General features: G+C 40.2%; 1 protein-coding gene across 1 annotated transcript in view; it reads right to left on the reverse strand.

The window, feature by feature from the left end:
* IL1RAPL2 (interleukin 1 receptor accessory protein like 2) overlaps positions 1–18289 on the reverse strand; it is a 1316516-nt gene extending 1298227 nt beyond the window's left edge. Inside the window, exon 1 of the mRNA XM_072815909.1 lies at positions 17195–18289. The gene's annotated coding sequence lies outside the window, so the exon portion shown is untranslated. The remainder of the gene's footprint in view (positions 1–17194) is intronic.
* Positions 18290–22697: the final 4408 nt, after the last annotated feature.

Here is a 22697-nt window from a genome sequence, read left to right on the forward strand (position 1 = left end):
TAAAGGGTACCAAGGGAGAGAGAAGTCTGTGCTTAGGACCCCAAGGCAGGTACTTCCAGGTTCTAATCCTTCCTGCCAACCTTGACCAGCATTACAGTGGTTTCAATGACATTTTCTACCTCTAAGTGTCATTAGGCATTTATAAAGTGAATGCCTCATGTAGGAAAGCTTGCAGTACCACCTTGAGCCAACCAGTGACCTTTTCTGCATTTCAGTTTTGGCACCTGCCAAGGGGGCTGGGTAGTTAAGCTACTTGCTTATAGATGCCTTTGAGCCCTATGATTTTAGTACCATGCTCTGGTTTATCTTAGAAGGGCTGTTCTGAGGCTCAAATGAAATATTTGGTATATAAGGGCTATAAAAGTTTTAAAAGTGCTATACAAATGTAAAAGTGTTTCAATTATGCATCTCCAAATATAACCAACAACATGTATATGCTCTCCAAAACCAAGCAAATGGGTTTCTGGGCTTCAATTTCTGATTAGTCCCAAGACATATGATTTTACTTTGTCCTAATTTTCAGAAGTAAAAAGAGCAAAAAGTTCAAATTATGATCTTTGTTAAGAACGTTCTAAGCCATTTAGAAATGCTGGGCACATAAATGGCTAAGCCAATCTTTTCACTGCTGTGTGGGCCCCCTGAATAGCTTTTACTGTGAAGACTAATAAAAATGATAGGAGAGTTGAAACTGAGAAAAATTAGATTAAATTTCAATCTATATTCTGCAATGGTTTGTGATGGGGAGGACACTTTCATATATGCTTCTAATCTTTTCACATGGTTTATAGACCAGCTATTAGTTAATAGGTTTTGGCATGAGATTAATATTTAGGTATTTGAAAATTCATGTGCTGCATGCCTCGTGTGTATATAGCAAGGAGCTGAATCTGCATATTTACTTCAGGAACACTGGGGTCCAAAGGCAGGCCCAGGATCCTATTTACACAAAGGAAACTAGCTAGGGCCTCTCTAAGTGCTCAAGAGAAACACTGCAGAAGACATTCTTTTATTATATAAACATCCAGTAATATCTCAACAGGGGCCACACACTGACTAATTGCTGGGAACACAAAAATGAAAAAGAGATGCCATTATCTTGAGAGTTGAAACATTCTAAAATAGAGACTTCTTTATCACTCTAAAAAGAATCCTTATGCCTATTTAAAAGTTACTCTCCATTGACCCACCTCCATGCCCCAAGCCCAGTCCTATACAACCACTAATATTACTATCTCTTTTGATTCTCCTATTCTAAGCACTTCATATAAATGGAATTATATAATACATGGCATTCTGTATCTGATTTCCTTCACTTAACATAATGTTTTCAAATCTCATCCATTTTGTAGCAAGTATCAGTATTGCATTCCTTTTTTATTGATGAATAATATTCCGCTATAGGTATACACTACAATTTGTTTATCCATTCATCAGCTGATAGACATTTGGATCATTTTCACTCTGTAGCTATAGAGAATAATCTTATCACCTCTTACATTAGTTTCTACATGTGTACATCACTAAGCACTGGTCCAGACATTAAAAGATGTCATTCTTTATTTCCCAATTCCTTCCCAAGTCACCAAAAATTAATAAAACATATACAGAAAAGACATAATAGCTTGGTACGTAAGCTATTCATACGCATGAATACCTATTCAATAGGTATGTAAGAGGCACTTAAATATTTCCTGATTCAGTGAATTAATGAATTATAGAAATCTTTCCTTCAACCTTTGCTTCCCCTTTCAATCACATCCTTATCAGTGCCACCTGGATACTAGGTCATAAAATGTTAGAGCTGGAAAATAGCATGGAGCCCAGGATTAATTAATTCAACAGTGGTTCCCACCAAAAGAGCTTATTAAAAAATTTATTTCTGCTCCCCCCACCCACATAACTTCCAGTTAATTCAATAACTTTTGGGGGTGAGGCCACAAGAAGCTGCCTTTGTAACAAGCACCCCAGGTAATTTCAATGCATCCTAAAGTTTGAGAATTATTTAGTCCAATCCTTTCATTGTATAGAAGAGGAAATTTAGGGGAAGTGACATGCTCAAGGTCACAGAGTATGGGAGAGAGAGAGTCACAGGGAGCTGAGGTTATGAATCCCAATATAGTACTTTTCATTGCCTTGGGTACCTCCTTTATTAAATTCCTATATTTTCCCTGTGAATATACACTTCTCTCACAGACTTCCTCTATAAGTGTCAGTGTCTGACACATCTTAAATGCTCAATAGCTATCTTTTTTTTTTTTTCTTTAGTTTGGTCCTGTGTGAACCAGATAACAAAAGGGTCTCCTATTTTGGCAGTATTTGCTAAAAGTATAAAGTAACAAATATAAGGCCCAGGAAGAGAATACCAGACCCCAGAGGAAAGTCTCTGTGGTTCCTGACCCAAATGTTGAAAAACAGCCTAACTGGAAAACTGTCTCCATCTATGAGCTTTTGGTGGCCAAAGAAGCTGTGTAGTGACATTTCCTATCCAAGGTTCTGAAACCGCTCTGTACACCCACTGTGATCTATTTAAAGGAGCCAGTTCTTTTTAGAAAACAGTTTCTGCCAAGTTTTCTATCAGAGGAAAATCATAAAGTAGGTGAGATTCAGCCATAACTAAAAGGTAGTGGAAATTTTTCTAAGTGAAAGTTGATAGACTCACTGCAAACCCATTACAATGAATCATACCCTCCTCACTTCTCTGTATCCTAACTGTTTTTTTCTGATATCTGATATTATGTATTGGTTAATCTTAGAAAAATCTCATTTTTTTACTGGACTTGGACTTAGAGGGAGAGGCTCTCAGAGAGGACATCCTCCATCTCTTGGCAATCTGGTCCTGGCATTTTTCTTTGACCTCCTTTATTCTCTTAGCCCAAAGTTCAGTATATTCTGCAGCTTCATCGTTATTTTTCTTAGTATGCTGTTTCTTCAGAGCAATGCACTGACATTTGTGTTGGAGGACATGTGGAATAACAAGATGCAGAATCTTGGGTGCTTCAATTCTAGGTTTCTTACCTTCTTTGTTTAGGAGCCTTCTCACAAATACTGGAGGACATCATTTTTAGAGAGACTGAAAAAGTTTGTGGATTCTGCTAGGTCTTTTAGGCCTAGGCAACGAGGCACAGCAGCATCAATGAGTTCAGGAATAATCTTTGGCCCCCTTTTTTTACAATGACCAAGTTGAGAACGCTGAGACTGGCACCCACAATGCAACCTTGAACAGATATTTGCTTTCTTTCTCCAGTCCTCCTTGGTCTATAACAGGAATGCCCCTTACTCAGCAGCAGGTGGATACAGCCATGGAACAAGACACCCTATTTCATAAGGAAGCCTTATTTGTTGTTGCCAACACTGATTCAGACCATGTAACCCTTCCATTCTTCACCCAGAGCATCATCAGAAACTTCTGTGCTTCTACATTTCTCATAAAAGGTATGAAGTTTGTACTCATTGTCCACTTCAATGAGTTTCTGGCAGCCAGTAGCTGGGAAAGAGATGTTTATATTCACCCTAAAGCAGCCAGCCTTCTGCCTCCAAAATGCCATGCAAAAGAGTTCACTGTAACTTTTTGAAAATTATTTTTTCAAAGTAATAGTTATATAATATTAAAAGACTTATTTTTGTAAAGATTTTATTTATTTATTCATGAGGCACACACACACACACATACACACACACACAGGCAGAGACACAGGCAGAGAGAGAAGCAGGCTCCATGCAGGGAGACTGACATGGGACTCGATCCTGAGTCTCCAGGATCAGGCCCTGGGCTGAAGGCTGTGCTAAACTGCTGAGCCACTGGGGCTGTCCCTAATACTAAAAGACTTATTAACATAAAACAGCAGTCCTCTGTTCCCTCCTCCCAAGTCCTTTTTAAAGACAACTCTGAACTTTTTAAGCTGTTTCTTGTTATTTAGCCTGTGTATTTTTTTAAAGATTTACCTATTCATCTTTTTTTTTTTTTTTGGAGAGAGATAGAGAGAGAGAAAGAGGGAGAGGGAGAGAGAGAATGGGGGGGCAGGGTTGAGGGAGAAAAATCTCAAGCAGACTCCTTACTGAGCTTGGAGTCCCACGCAGGGCTCTATCTTATGACCCTGAGATCAAGACCTGAGCCGAAATCAAAAGTTGATGCCTAACCGACTGACCCACCCAGGTGCCCCTATTCATCTCCATGTTTACAAATAATATGTCATAGTTTTACTTCTTAGTTAGCCAATATTATACACTATTTATTGAGTTCTTAATATGGAAGATAATGACTAGTTACCTTCTCTCAATTCTTCAAATATAAGCTATACCACAGTTTTACGATATTAGGAATATTTACTTCCAAACTAAATAGTATATTATAATTTAATCTCCTTTCTTGTACAACTTTATAGTTTCCTTGGAGTTAATAACTGTCTCCTTTTTGCATGAGGGATCTTTCATTTGACTTCTGTTTTCCATGTGAAGTATCAGATAGTGTCATCTGTTGAGTGAGTGGGGAGGTAGTTGAAAAGGAAGTTTGAAATAGCCAATTTGGAGCTTGAGGGAAAGAGGTCATGAGTGAACACAGAATATGTAGGTAACATTGAGTGTTCCAATGAGATAAGAGGTCATGAATTTATAAGTGATACCAATCTACACAGCGGTGTAATTTTTTTTCCAACTGTGCTCAAGTATAAGAATGGAGGCAATAGACAGTTAAGTTGATTCAGGGCTGAGTTTCCCGAAGGATTCAATGGGGAATAAAAGGACAGACAATGGAACAAAAGTTAACATATTAAAAAACAGAAGTTAGATGAAAGCTCTCTCAACTTCTTTCTACCAAACCTTTGACCCATTTATATCTATATTCATCTTTCTCCTTGGTTAAAATGAGGGAAAGAGTCCTTCTTACTGTCTTATATTATTTTATCTGCCTATGAGGATAATGAAGGACATGAAATTCCTAAACACACAATCCAGTGGAATTATTGATTTTGAACAAAACACTAAGAATTAGATGAGTTTGGGAAGGGAGGGAAAGAGAAAAGTGTGCATGCTTGCACATGCGTGCACACACACACACACCAGGATAAAGCTGGAAAGTCAAGTCCAACAGTGAAGTAAAAGGTGAGAGAATCTGCTTGAATGGGGAAATATTGCTTGAGATGAGTAGTGAATATTTAGAATAGCTACCATGGAAAACTGATGGGAGATAAAGCTGAATAGGTATACATAAAAAGTCTTCCTAGCAGCTCTGAGGACCCCAGATTAGGCTTTAGACCATGCACTGGTTGTGGCACTGGTCCTAACAAAGGTATGATTTCCACTAAGAGTTCAGTTGGAGCATAGAAAGTGTGGTTAGATTGATCAAAGAATGAGGGGGTTTCTGGGCAGGTTTAGTGACAAAGATGTGTCTAGAATTAGATGAGGATATTAGCAAGAGGAACATACAACAAGGTTTAGGCTGGATAAGAAAGGAAGCAATATCACAAATGGGTCACAAGGCTTCTCACTAGGCTCAACGTGGAAATAACTGTACATTTTAGGTTCTAAAGGAAAAGGCTCAGGGGTGTTCCCATTACTCCTTTCAGTTGCAAAATAGAGTTATCTTTATATCAATAGACTACAAGTACCATTTCCAAATAATAATTGGGCTTTTGGTTAATATATACCATAGTGCCATTTGGGACTGATTGGTACAGAGTTACTGTTTGTTTTCCTGTACTGCTACTAGAGATAGTAGTCTGACTTCCTAGAAGTCTGATTCATAGCAGGGCTGGCTTCCTGGGCTGATTGCTGCAGGCTGTGAGTCAGTTTAATTTTCACATATGGTCTGGCCATTGTTCGTTTGTACATTTAGTCTATTGATTGAATCCTTTCTCGAACCTACATCAACAGACAGACTTTTCAAGAATAGCTGGAATTTTTTTTAAGAGCTGGAAATTGTTGTCTTTATTGCTAAAACTTAAATAAAAATGTGTCTAGTATTTAAAAAATAATAATAATAATAATAGGTACCATAGTACTAATGCCTCAGATCACTTTTTCAAAAAGACAAAATGTAAGAGTTGAAAGGGTTATGTCTATGGCACAATGAGGCTTTAATTGAATTTTTAATATCATGTAGTTTTATGATTATATAAGGAACATACCATAATGTGGAAAATTTGAAAGCTACGTAAAAGAACTAAAAATGTCCTCTTATACCAGCATTCAGGGAAAAAATAACTGAATTACTTTAGCATATATATGTACATACAATTTTGTGTCATATTTAAATGCATGGGTTCTGGAGCTAGATGGGCTGGGGTCTTATCCCAGAACAACCATTTCAATAGCTATATACAAATAAATACATATGAGATTTTTCAATAGATATATGGGAGAATTTTGGCCACAGTCCTTGGTTCAAACTGAGTATAAAAACAATCCATTAAATAATTGTTGAAGCTGTGTCATAGATACATGGAGTTCATTATACTATTCTATCTAATTTTAGATGTTTATCACATTAATGTTTTTAACAAGTTTAAAAATAAGTCTTTTTTTTTTTTTAATTTTTATTTATTTATGATAGTCACAGAGAGAGAGAGAGGCGCAGAGACACAGGCAGAGGGAGAAGCAGGCTCCATGCACCGGGAGCCCGATGTGGGATTCGATCCCGGGTCTCCAGGATCGCGCCCTGGGCCAAAGGCAGGCGCCAAACCGCTGCGCCACCCAGGGATCCCAAAATAAGTCTTTATAATAAGTATTAAAAGGTCAAAAGAGAAACAAACCATTAAACATGGTATTAAATGTATATATTGCTTATATTATGTATATATTTATTATTTATATATATTTATATTATATTAAAAAGGGTATTAAATAAGAAATCAGGATTAGACCTCAAGGAAACAAACCTTTTGTATCCTAAAAAGCTGAAAGCAGATATTTTGTCCAGGGTCATCTGGGTACTGATCTGGCTCTCTTTCCCCAGTTGAGGGTGTGGCTTTATTAATGCATTTGATTCAAGAACCAGAAGAGCCCATTGTCAGTTCTGAACATTCCCTTACCATATGTAAAAGACCCACAGCTAAAATCACCCTCAATATGGAAAAACAGATTTTTTTCCTCTACAGTCAGGAACAAGATAGGGACATCTGCTCTTACCATTACTATTTAACATAGTACTGGAAGTCTTAGCCTCAGCAATCAGCAAAAAAATAAATAAAATGTATCCATTGGCAAGGAAGAAGTCAAGATTTCAGTATCTGCAAATGACATTATACTCTATATAGAAAACCTGAAAAACTCCACCAAAAAATTACTAGAACTAATACACTAATTCCGCTAAGATGCAGGATATAAAATCAATATACAGAAATCTGTTTCATTTCTATAGACCAATAATGAAGCAGTAGAAAAAGAAATCAAGGAATCAATCCCATTTATAATTGCACCAAAAATATAAAAACCTAGTAATGAACCTAACCAAAAGGGTAAAAATCCATACTCTGGAATCTATAAAACACTGGTGAAAAAAAATTGAAGATGATAGAAAGAAATGGAAAGACATTCCCTGCTTATGGATTGGAAGAGCAAACATTATTAAAATGTCTATACCACCCAGAGCAATCTACACATTTAATGGAATCCCTATCAAAATACCACCAGCATTTTTCACAAAACTAGAAGAGACAATCCTAAAATTTGTATGGAACCACATAGACTCCAAATAGCCAAAGCAATCCTGAAAAAGCAAAGCTGGAGGCATCATGATTCCAGGCTTTAAGCTCTATTACAAAGCTGTAGTCATCAAGACAGTATGGTACTGGTACAAAAACACACACATAGATCAATGGAACAGAACAGAAAACCCAGAAATGGATCCACAACTCTATGGTAAACAAATCTTCAACAAAGCAGGAAAGAATATCTTATGGAAAAAAGTCTAACAAATGGTGTTGGGAAAACTGGACAGGCACATGCAAAAGAATGAAACTGGACCACTTTCTTACACCAGATGCAAAAATATATTCAAAATAATTAAAAACCTAATTGAATAGAAACCATCAAAATCCTAGAGAACACAGGCAGAAACTTCTTTGACCTTGGCCATAGCAACTTCTCACTTGCTTATGTCTCCTGAAGCAAGGGAAACAAAAGCAGAAATTGAACTATTGAGTCTTCATAAAGATAAAAAGCTTCTGCATAGTGAAGGAAATAACCAACAGAACTAATAGGCAGCCTATGGAATGGAAGAAGATATTTGTAAATGACATAACTAAAATCTAAAAGAACTTACCAAACCCAATACCCTAAAACCAAATAATCCAGTTAAGAAATGGGCAGAGGACATGAATAGACATTTTTCTGAAGAAGACATCCAGATGGCTAACAGACAACATGAAAAGGTGCTCAACATCTCTCATCATCAGGGAAATACAAATCAAAACCACAATGAGATACCATCTCACACCTGTCAGACTGAATAAAATTAACAACACAGAAACAACAGGTGTTGGCAAGGATGCTGAGAAAGGGGAACCCTCTTACACTGTTGGTAGGAATGCAAACTAGTATAGCCACTCTGAAAAACAGTGTGGAGGTTCCTCAGAATGGTAAAAATAGATCTATACTATGATCCAGCAATAGCACTACTATGTATTTACTCAAAGGATACAAAAATACAGATTCAAAGGGGTACATCCATGCCAATGTTTATAGCAGAATTATCAACAATAGCCAATTGGCAAATCGAACTCCAATAAAAAATATACAAAAAATAGCCAAACTATAAAAAGAGCCTAAATGTTCACTGACTGATGAATAAAAAAGAAATAGCATATATACACAATTGAATATCACTCAGCCATTAAAAAGACTGAAATCTTGCCATTTGCAACAACATGGATAGAACTAGAATGTAGTATGCTAAGCAAAATCAGTCAGAGAAAGACAAATACCATATAATTCCACTCATATGTGGAATTTAAGAAGGAAAACATGAACATATGAGAGAAGGAAAAAAAAGAGAAAGGGAAACAAACCACAAGGGACTCTTAGAGAACAAACAGGATTGATGGAGGGGGGCAGGTAGAGGATGGGCTAGATAGATGATGGGTATTAAGGAGGGGACTTTAAAAATATTTATTTATTTATTTACTTGAGAGAGAGAAAGAATGAGCAGGGAGAGGGGGAGAGGAAGTGGAAGAGGGAGAAGCAGACTCCCCACTGAGCAGGTGGCCAGACTTGGGGCTAGATCCCAGGACTCTGAGATCATGACCTGAGCAGAAGGCAGATGCTTAACCAACTGAGCCACCCAGGCACCTCAGAAGGGTACTTGTTATGATGAGCACTAAGTACTGTATCAGAGTGATGCATCGCTGGATTGTATTCCTGAAACCAATATTGTCCTGTATGTTAACTAACGAGAATTTAAATAAAAATTTAAACAGAAAAAAAAGGAATACGACCTCATTATAGAAATTGTAAAAAACAGAGGAAACTACATTTCTAATTTATCCATAATCTACCATTTTAAAGAATCAGTGATATAATTTTGGTATTTTTTGGACATTCATGTTCTTATAAAGTTTTGATGATTAGTAAAAATAATAAACAAACGTCCTCTTAAATGGAAGTTCACAGATTATTTATACAAGTTTTCTTTCTTTTTCCCCCCAGAATGGTGACATAAACTCTGAGGGTAAAAAAATTAATGTTGCAGGGGGAAAAATCAGCTATATTTTTGGATCCAGCAGGACTGTTCCCTGTATAGACAGTGGCACTGGCAGGTATAAATTTATAGGGAACTAGGAACCAGGGTAAATCCATTTTAGGATATTCTACACCTGCTGCCACCTTATGAGCTTCTTCTCCTCGTCTAAGTAAATCAGGACATTACAATGTATGATCCTTTCCCCTCCAAGCCATAACACCAGAAATATTGTAGGTGTTTATTAGCATTGGGATGTGAAATACTACAATAATTTTATATAGGTATGCATATATTTGTAATATAAAAAAATAAGAATTCAAATAACCTTTTATTATTTGGAGGTGGTTAACTGATGGAAAATTGTATTTTGAAGTAAATGTAGGCCTTAATCTATCACATACTGCAAGTATTTGTCTCCATTACCTTTATGTTGTTATGTATTTTACATATATACATTTTCAATGTTAAGTAAATGATCTATTGGTTTTTCTTATTCTTTCATTATTGGAAAGTCCTCCCAAGTCACTTTTACTTTACTCTAGTTATTATATATTTTCCTTTTTTTTTCATTTAACACTTGAATCCTTCTGAAATTTGCATTTGACGAGCTTCTCTTATAAATGATACAAGCATAAAAATAACTACCACCATGCATTATTTGAGTACTGTATACTGAGATAAGCATTTTAAATGCATTATATCATATATGCTTTTATCATTCTTATTGGAAATACAAATGATCAAAAGGCACATTTTTAAAAAGAAAACCCCAAATCCCTCCACCTATAATTAGCATTTTTGTGAAAAATTTTCTATATATTTCATATGCCTATATGCACAGGTACATGTACAGGAATACATAGATGTATATAGAAATTGAATTATGCTGCTTTGCAACTTATCTTTTCTATTAAATTATATATATGGATACATTCATATCAATAAATGTATATTTACATTATCTTTAATGTGTATGTAGTAACTAGCTAAACTGACACATCTCAATTTACCTAGTTAACCTACTATTAGAGACAGTTAGGTTGTTTTCAGTACTCTTTTTTTACTATAAACAAAATGTTAACACTCTTAGGTATATATCTTCTAACACTTTCATTTATCTTCTTAAATTCTAGTGAAATTGCTAGATCATAGAAGGTATGTACACTGTACATTTTTAAATAGATTGCCAAATAAACCTCTGGAAATGTGCCAATTTACATAGTGCATTAAATCATTTATCCCCACAGCCTTGCCAACACCATGTTTTGTTAACCTTCTATAATCTGATAGGTAAAAACCTATTAGTTTATTTGCAAAGTGAGTTTGTCTATCAGTATTCCTTTTTTTATGAGTATTTTGTTCATAACTTTTCATCATTTTGCTATTAGGACATTTATTTTTTAATTTCTGTGTAGGACTTATTTATATATTAACAATATTTACCCTTTGTTATAGGTCACAGATTTTTTTCCTTAGTTTGTATTTTTTTTTTGCCATACAGGTTTTTTGAAGGTAAAATTCATTACTCTTTTTCTTTACATCTTCAGTCTTCATAAAATGATTAGAAAATCCTCCTCAATCTCAAAACTGTAAAAATATTATACATATATGTTAAATTATAACTAAATATACAAATTTTAAAGTATAAAATTTTTCTAGTACCTTTATAGTCTTTTCATTTAAATCTTTGATCCAGCTGGAATTTTGACCTAAATAGTGAGTATAGATGTAGGTTTATTAAATTTCCCTTTAAATAGCTAGCCCTGCCCAAATAACATTTATTGAAAAAGGCCATCTTTTCCTCCAGTCCATAGGTTTGAAATGGCTTTTCATCTTAAAATTCATAGTATATTTGGAGATAGTCTAGTATTTCCAAAAAAAAAAAAATAGACACTGTTCTGTTACATTGATCTGTTTCTATACAAGTACCACAGCATTGAATTAGTGTTATTATTAAATTTTTTTAGATTTTATTTATTTATTGAGAGAGAGCGAGCATGTGCTCAATGCGTGAGCAGGGGGAGGGGGGAGAGGGGGAGAGAGAGAGAGAGAGACAAGCAGTCTCCCCACTGAGCAGGGAGCCCACATGATGCTCAATCCCAGGACCCTGAGATCATGAACTGAGCCTAAATCAAGTCTGATGATTAAGACTGAGCCACCCAGGTGCACCTAATGAGTGTTATTTCTAGTACAATTTGTATGTGGAAGAGCAAGGTCCTTAAAATTATTCTTTAAAATTTCATCTGCAATTTTGGTGTTTCGTGTGGTGTAAATATCACATTTCTCCCTCAAATGGAATCAAAGTGATTCTTATAATGTTACTAACTGATTTATGTTCCAAGAGGGAAAGAAAGTGGTAGCACTATGGCACTGGAGACTGTGAATAACTCTGCATAACCCGTTATAAGCAGTTGTTTTTATGAATGTGTTTCTAGGTGGAAATAAACATGGAGAACCATTGCTGCATAATGTCACTTCCCTAACAGAACTTTCTACAGTAATGGAAATGTTCTATAGCTGCACTTTCCAATATGGTAATCATTAGCCACATGTGGCTACTGAGCACTTGAAGTGTGGCTAGTGAGACTGAGTAACTAAATTTTTAGTTTTATTTAATTGTGATCAGTTTAAATTTATACAACCACATGTTTATTGGACAAAGTACTTCTAAATCATGATTACTTAAAAAAATAACTGCCCTATTATACTGTTCCATATTGACAGATAATAGATTTGACAATTACCTATTAACCTGAAACTATCATTTAGATAGAGATTTTCAGTTAAATGTTAAGGCTAACCCTGAGATCACAGTGGCAGTTCAATTAAATATATAATGAATGCCTCTTATTTTCATGGCACTCTTGCAGAATAAGGGACAGATAACATATAGCCTTCAAGAAGTTTAAACTTTAGTAAAGGAGATAACGTGATAAATAACAATAATGGTTTCAGAATAAGGTAAGTACTATAAAAGAAGAATCAACAAAATGTCAAGAGTTCCAAGAAGGAACTCTTGGAAATTCTTTTGGCTATGGAGCATGAAAGATAAATTAGGGAAGGCTGCATGAAAGAGGTGTTACTTGGGGATCCCTGGGTGGGGCAGCGGTTTGGCGCCTGCCTTTGGCCCAGGGCGCGATCCTGGAGACCCGGGATCGAATCCCACATTGGGCTCCCGGTGCATGGAGCCTGCTTCTCCCTCTGCCTATATCTCTGCCTCTCTCTCTCTCTCTCTCTGTGACTATCATAAATAAAAAAAAAAAAAAAGAAAAAGGTGTCACTTAAACTACTTCCTGAATATGATTTGTTCTTAACAGACAGAGAAGTAGAGATGGGAGAAGGAGAAAGACACTCCCAAGTTAAAAGAATGGCATAAGCAGAGATAGAAAGTGTGGATAACAAAAGTTATGTTGGATAATGATGAGTGGTCTGGTCCAGCTAGATCATCATGTGAACAGGAAGGTACTTAATGTATCAAGTAATTATAATTGTTATAAATTCTTTCAGATTCAGTAACAATCCACACCACTTAATATACACTCACTAGATATCAATACTCTTAAGACAAGGACTAAATGGACTTCAGGAAGACGAGACCTAATATGCAGGATATAGTGAATTGGAGAGCAGGCTAAAAACAACAAGAAGAGAAGAGGCTTTTATAGCAGAGGCCAGGTCAAGAATGGAGGGGAAGGGAGGAGAGGGGAAGGAGAGAAAGGAAAATAAGAAACAAAAGAATCTAGAAGACTTTACAGGGAGTGGTAGCAATAGGAATGTAAAGGAGAAAACCTATTCCAGAGACAGAACTCAGGGCATTTAATAAAAGACAAGACGCAGGAGGCAGGAATGGATGAAGCATTTGGGAGTCACAGATGAATGATATCGAAGAGAAGGGGGTGCTAAATTAGTGTCTGAATACTTTTTATTTGCCAATAAAACACCCAGCTAGAAGAATAAACAAGCTAGGTAAAAAGCTTTGAGAACACAGAAGGGAAGTCAAGGTACTGCTACATGAAGAGGTCAGATTGAAGGAGGAAAATAAAGCAAGAAGCCTAAAGCCTGGGTCCTTGGCACAGAGAATATATGTTTAGGTTATTTTATCAAAGATTTGGAGCCATGTCTGTGGCTGGGGAAGCCCAAGAGAAACTGACCCACAATGGACTCACCCCAATGCCTTCAATCTCATTGGGAACCAGTTCAAAGAGAACCAGCCCAGAGTTTGAATTTGTGATAGCTTTTGTCAAATGGACCTGTGCAGTACTCTCTGCATCAGGTCTTATATTGGCCAGGCATATTTTACTTTAGCAAATCCTTTGGCACTGACAGTCCAAGTCTAAACTTATTAAGAAGCTTATTTTCGAGTCCTAGCTCAGGATAATTAAAGTACACGTTGCACATTTAACATTTATTTCTCTTTATCTACCAAGTTAGCTCTGATCGTGGCTTCCTGATATAGGCTCAAGAAATAAACCTTAGGGGTTAAAGAGTGTGGGCTACTGGCTACAGCTAGAAACCAACCCTAAAAAGCCCCATTAGCCCATACCCTGAGGTTTGGTGATTTTTCTTACTTTATACCTTTTTTCTAAATAGTTGAAACTTGGGATTTTTTGTTTGTTTCTTCTGCTTGGTTGTAGTACATTTTCACCAAAGGGCTTATTGTACTTTTCAAATGAAGAAGGCAACATGTATATTCTTCTTCTAACAGTCCTGGCTGCAATCAGTACTGTCATGGTTACAGATATAGCCAAGTACAGGGGAAAAAATGTATTTTTCTCCTTTAAGTTTCATCATGCTGCAATAACCCATCACAGAATCTATTCAGGCCATCAAACTGCACACAGTGATGACTTCCTTTAAGAGAAAGATGTGAACACACAATTCTGTTTTACCAAAGCATTTGATCAGTTCAACCATATTTTAATTCATTCCACTTTCCCCGGCTTTCCCCCTTCTCAAATGGCAAATGCTTTGCCCTGAGCCACTTCAGTGAACTATGCAACCCAATGTGATTGATAATATGAAATTTATTGTTTTAAATAGAACTGGAAGAGTCACTTCAAAATTCATCTCCTTTAAATGGCTGGACACTTCAGTGCATGTCTTCTTAAGATTAAACAAAACTTCAATGGCTTTGTACCTGTGGCAACATTTGCCAGGTGGGTAATTTGTGCTATTCTCCAGGTAGCCACACCATCCTTTCACCCTGGCAAACGGCATATGCTTGTTTGGACTGTATCACCAATTACTTAAGAAAGTTCTACTCAATTAAAAAAACATGTCTCAGGAAATGAATGGGTAAATCAAGACTCAGACCTGACTTTCCCTGTAAAAGCCACAGTCCAGGGGAATTCCTATATCCCCCATGCCTTATCCGTGCATTTGGCCTCTGCACAGAGAGGTCCCAGCAGTGGTAGTCCCACAGAAAATGAAAATGGCCCATTGCCAACCTGAGTGAAGACTACTCAGAAATCTATAAGGGCAGCAGGGACCATACTGCAAAGCCTCGCTTAAATCCCCAGCCCTACTGCTCTGAAGGCCTGCCCTTGGCCTGTCAGGCTTTGGTCACCGCTTGCCCCTCCTTCCAACCAGCTGGAGCGAGAGAGTGGGCGAACCAGGAGCCTTTAGTGCCAAAGCCTTTTACCCACACGTCATAAATGCTTTCTATTTAAATCATCTGCTTCCACCACCCGGTAATTACAGGCTGTCTAGCCCAAGGCAGACCCCAAATTGGAGAGCTCACATGGTGAGCAGCATCAGGTCCAGACACTGCAGAGTCAAATAGCGTAGTGGCCCTATAGTGAGGGGTTACTCTGTGGACAAGGAGTAGAAAGGGTGAAATGGGTGCAGGTAGAAACTTCCCCTGAAGCCTCTGGCTGAGGTATACGTGGGATTTTCAATCTTCCTAGGCCCGAGGGTGGTTGCCTAATTCCTCTCTGTAAGTAAGGAGCACTGAAAACAAAACAAAACAACTGTATTCTGAGGTGCAAGACCTGTGGAAGCTTAAGTGCCTCCTACCGTATTGGGAGAGAGCCCAGTAGCGCAGCATTGCAAGGGTACCACACTTCAACTCCTCAGGAAGAGCCTGAGGAGGGTGTCAATGGGAAAGACACCCCCAGTCCCCACACTGGTTCCAGACGCTTAACTTCTGCCTTCTGGAGGGGGCGGTGCTGCAACTGAGGTAGCCTTTCTGGGCAGTACTTGCCTGCTGAATTTGCAAAACCCCAGAGCCAGGTCCTTTTCTTCCTCTCAATTTCCTTATTTGGGGTCTGATGCCTAGCTGTATCACCTGTTCAGTAATCCACAACTTGGCTCCCCTGGCCAGGAAGAGAAGGATTTCTTCTTGGTAGTCTACAAAAGGTGAGATTGAATATACTAGTGGAGGGTAAACTATTCCTGAATAGACCCCCTCCCACACACACACACACACACACACACACACACACACACACAAAACCTACCAGTGATAAGTCCCAAAGTAGCTTTCATCGAAAAGGTACTTTTCCAGCATTTCAGCCCAGCCACAACTTTTGTGGGTGGCGTATAGAAAACCTTAAATACCTGTTTACTAATGTTTCCCTCCTGGGCCCCTGGGTCCCACAGATGGGGAGGGGAGTGGCTCCAGGAACCAGGAGAAATCCCTAGATCAGGGAATTATTAAAACATATTTCCTTTTCCATTTCTTTGCCAAATCATTCTTCTTAGACGTCTGACAGCAAGTAACAAATGAAGTTCCTTGCTCCAATCTCAGGCTCAGAGCGACAAGGCAGGTCACACTGGGTGGCTGTCCCTCCTCACGCTCTCCTCCCTCTCTGGGGTTCCTTCTCAAAAAGTCTGAAGCACTGCTTAGCGCAGGTCGTCCTCTCCCCTGAGCAATGGTTGGGAGAGGATCACTCAACCTGAGAAACTGGCTCAAAAGGAAGCAGGGATTTCTGTGGGGAGAGGAGATAGGGCATCCCAGAGTCTGAGCTGGGGTCCCTTATGGTTTTCAAGGCAGGCGGGCATCGTTGCTTTCAGATCACCTGAGCTCTCTCTTGTCCCCTGCTGGGAATCCCCAGGAGCTGGAGCTCATCAATGGAGAACCCCTCGCTGCTTCGCCTAGGAGACGCCTTGAGCCCTAAATGTGCTCTGGTTGCTCTCCTGGCTGCAGGCAGAAATGTGGGCAGAATCGGAGAGACGAGCCCAGTGGAAAAGCATCTTCCAGGCTACAAAGTTCGCGCACCAGCTGCAAAGACCACAAAGATCTGGCCGCAGAAATGCAACGCACCGGCTCGCCTGCACCTAGCGGGGATCGCACACTCCTAGGCAAGGAGCCCCTGGCCTTGAGAGTTCCGGTCCCTAAACTTTCTGGGAGAGGTGAAGGAAGAGAAAGAAAACTGGCAAGTGCTTCCAGGAGCGGGAACCTGGGCTGAAGGAGAGATAGAGGTTCTGTTGGTTGCAGCCTGCCTGCTCCCTTCTGTCACCTGAGAGCCTAGCACATTTTCTCCTCACCAGCCTACTGTCCGGTTATGCAAATGTCATTACCTGTCTGAGTCTTGCATAACAGCGGGCGACGTCCAGCAGGGCTTACTCATGCAGTTCCATGTCTGGAGCAATGAGTCGCGCCCGGTCCAGGGCGAAACGGAGAGCTGGGTTCCAAAGAGCGTGGGCTTGAGTTTCCTGGGCGAAAAGGGAGGCTACCCAAAGGCGATCAGAGCTGGAGGCGGCTTGGAGGAAACGGTATCTTCTGGAGGAGTGGACAGAGCAGCCCCGCCTGTTTTCTCCACTCCCTGTCCTAGCCAGAAGATGCTAGGAAACTTCTCACCCAGGGAAGATTTCTAGAGTTCAGCAGAGCTTTTGTAGACTTCAAGGGGAGTTGGACAGTGAGAAGCTAAAAAGGGTTCCTAAATTACTCTTCCCCTTTGCTAGAACGTCAGGTGCCACCACCTCTCGGCTCTGTGACCAGAGTCTTCGAAGTCGCCTGCCTCTCGGCCTCTTCCTTTGAGACTTTGCTTCGGAGCAGCGGTGCTCTAGCTGCACCTTGTCTTGGCCAAATGGTACACCGAGGGGCGCAGGTGCCTGAGCCTATAGCTCTCACTCTCCTCAAAAAGCATGCACGCCCTAAAGTGCAGCAGTCCTACCACCCAGACTGCAGTGTAGGCTTCAGGTGCGAACTCGGCCAGCCTCTCCCCGCCGGTTCGCTGCTCCAGGATTTCCCGTGAACCCCCTCCAGCGGGTGCGCAAAAGCCTACTGGGTCCCACTTAGCTCCGAAGAGGGAGCAGCGCCTGGGAAGTGCACTCCACGCTTGCCTCACATCCTGCCACCGCTGTTGCTGCCTCCAAAATAATGCCTAGAGTTGGGGTAGGAAGGTAGTGGAAATCACCTAGAGCTGCGTCTCCATAGCTAACAGTTTGGTGCCTCCGGGCTGACTGATTGCACCAGGGAGGAGGTGGGGATTCGAGAGAACAGCTCAGGCACGTCACAGAAAAGGGTTGCTGCTGCTCCTCCTCTTCCACATCCCTTTGGATTTGGGAGCGCGAGGAGGGGAGGGAGACTGGGAAAGACTGCCAACCCCGAGTCCCCCATACCCTGGTTTTAAAAAAAAGGAGGAGGAGGAGGAGGAGGAGGAGGAGGAGGAGGAGAAGGAGGAGGAGGACGGGGAAAAAGCACTTCCCTCTTACCTTTCCTGGGAGAAGGAAAGCGCGTCCCGGCAGCGCCGTCTAGTGTCCGTACCAGAGTAGGCCGGAATATAGGGTTGGGGCGAGCGCTGAACATAGTGCAGGGGTGGAAGGCCACTAGGCAAAGTTTTTTAGCCATCCTGGACCCTAGTTCCACCCACTGAATAGGTATTTTGCTCAACCAGCAGTTTACCTACTTGGTTCCCCCCAGGCCAGAACTTAATGGTATTAAAAATACAGGTCACCTAATTGTATTCATAATGAGAGTGTCCCAGTCCCAGAGAGAACTCCTTCCACCCTTCCCACGTTAGAAATCCCGAAGTCTCAGCGTTTTCCAGCCCTGACCATCATACAGTGAACAGGAGGGTTCTGGGACCCCGAGAGGGGGCTTGAAGATAGAACATGGGTTGTGATTGTTCATGCTGCGTGCCTGAGGCTCTCCAGAGATAATCCTGACCATCTGTTCTCCAAGGTCACAGGGCCCAGGAGCTCCTCTCTTTAAGAGTGATAGAGAAGACGGACTGAGACTCAGAAACCGACAAGGTCTGAATTACAGCAGAGGAAGAGTCCCGTTTCTGTTCCAGGTATCTTCCAAAGCATTCTACTCGGCTCATAGGCTCCTTGCTGATTAACACACTTAACAGAATTGCTCATTTACCGGGTCAGCTGAGCGCTATGGGCAAGCATTTGCTGTGGAGCTGTGCTCCTATTGGTCTTTCTCTGAGCTTTCTCCAGCTATTCCCCTGAGGTTGCTACATCGCTCTGTGTTGGCTACAAAGAATCAATGAGCCAGAGATGGAGAAAGGGACTTAGAGGGAGCAACTGAGAACTCTGTGCCTGGCACCTGGCACAGACTTGGGCCCTTCCAGCCTTCTTCCTTGGTCAGCTTAGCTTCGGTCCATCATCCACTGGATTTTTAAAGCCTGAGCCTGTGCACAATTAAAATTGCGGTCCCTCCTTCACCTCTCGTGCCAAGTTTATGCATTCTTTTTTTTCCCTGTGGGCCACCTCACCCATCATATCCTGGAAAACGGAAAAATTCTTTCTGCAACTGAGGTTTAAATTGTGGAATCAAGAGACGTCAGGTGTGGAAGGAAAAGTCCTTTCAGCACACACCAATATTCCCTCCCAAGGTTTTGTTTGTTTCATATGCACTGCAGGGGAGGAGGGGAAGGGGACAATATTTTTGAAACTGGAGAAATATCCTACAGTTTCTGTTGTTCTGTAACAGCTCTTATTTTCATATAAAAGCCCATTCTTCTGACAGGAAGTAAACAGCCAATTCTCTCTTCGTCTTCACTATGAAGTTCATGTAAACTCCCCTCTGCCTGCAAGCTTCCCCTGCCAGTCCACCTCACCACTTCCAGCTGACAGCCCAACCTACATTAATAATACTAATATTCAATACCATATGCTTTCAACCAGCTAGTGAGGGCATCAACACAGAATACACACACACACACACACACACACACACACACACAAAGGAAACCACCATCTCCAGTCTTACCTTCCTGGTTGGGTGCCTGGTGCTTCCAGTCTAGCCTTTAGCAAAGCACCAAGCCCTCAGACCCTAGTCCTGAGCTGAGCAACTGGACTCTCATGGGCGAGTCCTTTTGGCCAAACCATGAGGGCTCTCACTTACATTAGGGTGTTAAGGAGCTAGTAGTTGGAGTGAAGAGAGCTTATTGAGGATAGTAGCCAATAATATCCTTTGGAAAATTGTGAAGTAGACAACACATTAAAAAACAAAACATAACAAAACAAAAACTCTATCTTCCTGTCCTGTTGATTCCTCCTTCCATCATCTTTCTTTTTTTTAAGATTTTTATTTATTTATTCGTGAGAGATGCAGAGAGAGAGAGAGAGAGGCAGAGACATAGGCAGAGGGATATGCAGGCTCCAAGCAGGGAGCCAATGTGGGACTTGATCCTGGGACCCCAGGATCACACCCTGGGCTGAAGACAGGCGCTAAACCACTGAGCCACCCAGGCGTCCTTCACCATCTTTCTATACCCAATTCTACCCAGCTTCATTCTAACACCCAGTATGCCTTTATGTATCCAAGTTCTGCCCCTCCCATCCCATCAAAAGGTACTCTCCTATGTACCTCCCATTCTCCCAGTCCTCTCTGCTGATGATAATGGTTGGTTTTCCAGTGTGATAAATGACTAACTAGGCTTGCCAACCTTACTCTCCTGAGTGACATCACCCTCCACCAGAGATCTTAAGAAGACTTTCTATAACTGGGAATTTAAGGGACCATAGCATATCAGTGAATTTCCTTTGGATGGGAAAAGGGCTCTTGGTACGTACCAAAGAGGGTTGCTTGTTTGGCTAATCCCACTAGTCTGGTTTATGGTTAAATGAAGAGATCTCAAAGAATTTAAGGAATGTAAGAATAAAGAGTCCAAGCAGGAACAAAAGGCAAAGAAAATGAGGAAGGAACCAGTGACCTCTCAAAAACTATTCAGTGAAACTTGATGGTCTAGAACTTTGCTCCTCAAAGTGTTATCCAGCAGCACTGGTGCACCACCTGGGAGCTTGTTAGGAATGTAGAATCTTGGGCCCCACTCCCAGAACTACTAAATCAGAATCTTCACTTTATTTTTTTTAAGATTTTATTTATTTATTCATGAGAGACACAGAGAGAGAAAGAAAGAGACAGTCAGAGACACAGGCAGAGGGAGAAGCAGACTCCATGCAGGGAGCCCGATGCAGGATTCGATTCCAAGTCTCCAGGATCATGCCCTGGGCCAAAGGCAGGCGCTAAACTGCTGAGCCACCCGGGCTGCCCAGAATCTTCACTTTAATAAGATCCTTGAGTGATTTCATATACATATTAACAATCAAGAAGCATTTTCAGGATCCCTGGGTGGCGCAGCAGTTTGGCGCCTGCCTTTGGCCCAGGGCGCGATCCTGGAGACCCGGGATCGAATCCCACGTCAGGCTCCCGGTGCATGGAGCCTGCTTCTCCCTCTGCCTGTGTCTCTGCCTCTCTCTCTTTCTCTCTGTATGACTATCATAAATAAAAAAAGAAGCATTTTCAAGAAAAATTTTCAAGTCTGCCTAGCCCAGGAAAGGAAAAAGGGCAGTGAGTGTAATCACCCAAGGAGCTAATAATGAGATTTGGCATCACTATTGTTATGACAAGCACCAAATTAACAAGGCTGGAGTCATATCTGTTTAAGCCAACTAGGCCCAATCTATTTCATGACTATGAACTACACATCAAACTATGGTTAGTATCCCTACCTACAGATGACCTTTCTGCAAAACTGCTCTTGATTACATGAAGAAATGGGTCAGAGTGTGGGCATGGTTTACACAAGTCATTCACTACTGCTAAAGAGACAGTCAATTCCCATGTTCCACTAGGGTAGGGTTAGTTTCATCATCTTTCTAATAATATTAAGAACAGAACTTTACAGAGTTTGGTAAATTGTGGGCACTCAATATATATTCACTGAATAATGGTGAGAAGAGCTGATAACCATTTATTGAAGCCAAAAGTCTTTGAGAAGTTAACAATTGAAATAAGTAGCTTTTAAAGATAACCAAAAAATATGCTGAACTTTATTCTTTTTGTCCAAGGCAAATTTCAAAGTTGCCTGTTAGGATAGTAAGGTGAGACAAGAGAACAAATAGTTTTTGAGTGCCTACTACATACCAGACGCCTTACATTTCATTCATTCATTTTCATTCACTTTCCTAGAACTGGCTGATGGTCAAAAAGTATTGGTTTAGCATCTTGTTATAGATTCCTGGTACCAATTCCAGATCTGTTAAATCAGAATCTCAAGAAGTGGACCTCCTCAGGTGTGGAGCACCTTTCTGCACAAAACTCAAAACTCATAAACCATAGGAAAGGGATTGATAAATTTTACTACATAAATATTAAACATTTCTGCAAAGAAAAAAATGACATAAGCAAAGCAAAAGACAAGACACCTGGGTGGCTCAGTTGATGTAGCCAATTCTTGATTTCACCTCAGGTCATGATACCAGGGTCCTGGAATTGAGTCCCACATCAGGGTCCATGCTCAGTGTGGAATCAGATTGAAGATTCTATCTCCCTCTCCCTCTGCCCCTCCTCCTGCTTGTGTTCTCTCTCTCTCTCTCTCTCTCTCTCTCATCTCTCAAATAAATAAATAAATCTTTAAAAATTTTTAAAAAGTCAAAAGACAAACTATAAACTGGGAGAAAAATTACAACTCAAAGTGATAATTTCATTAATAGCCAAAGGGCTCTTACAAAACAATTAGAAAAAAACAACCCAATACAAAAGTAGGCAAAGGATATGAATAGATACCACACAGTTAAAACTTCAAATGGACATCTATATATAGGAAAATAACTGTAAACTAAA

Source organism: Canis lupus, chromosome X (assembly GCF_048164855.1).
Source record: "Canis lupus baileyi chromosome X, mCanLup2.hap1, whole genome shotgun sequence".
NCBI lineage: Eukaryota > Metazoa > Chordata > Mammalia > Carnivora > Canidae > Canis > Canis lupus.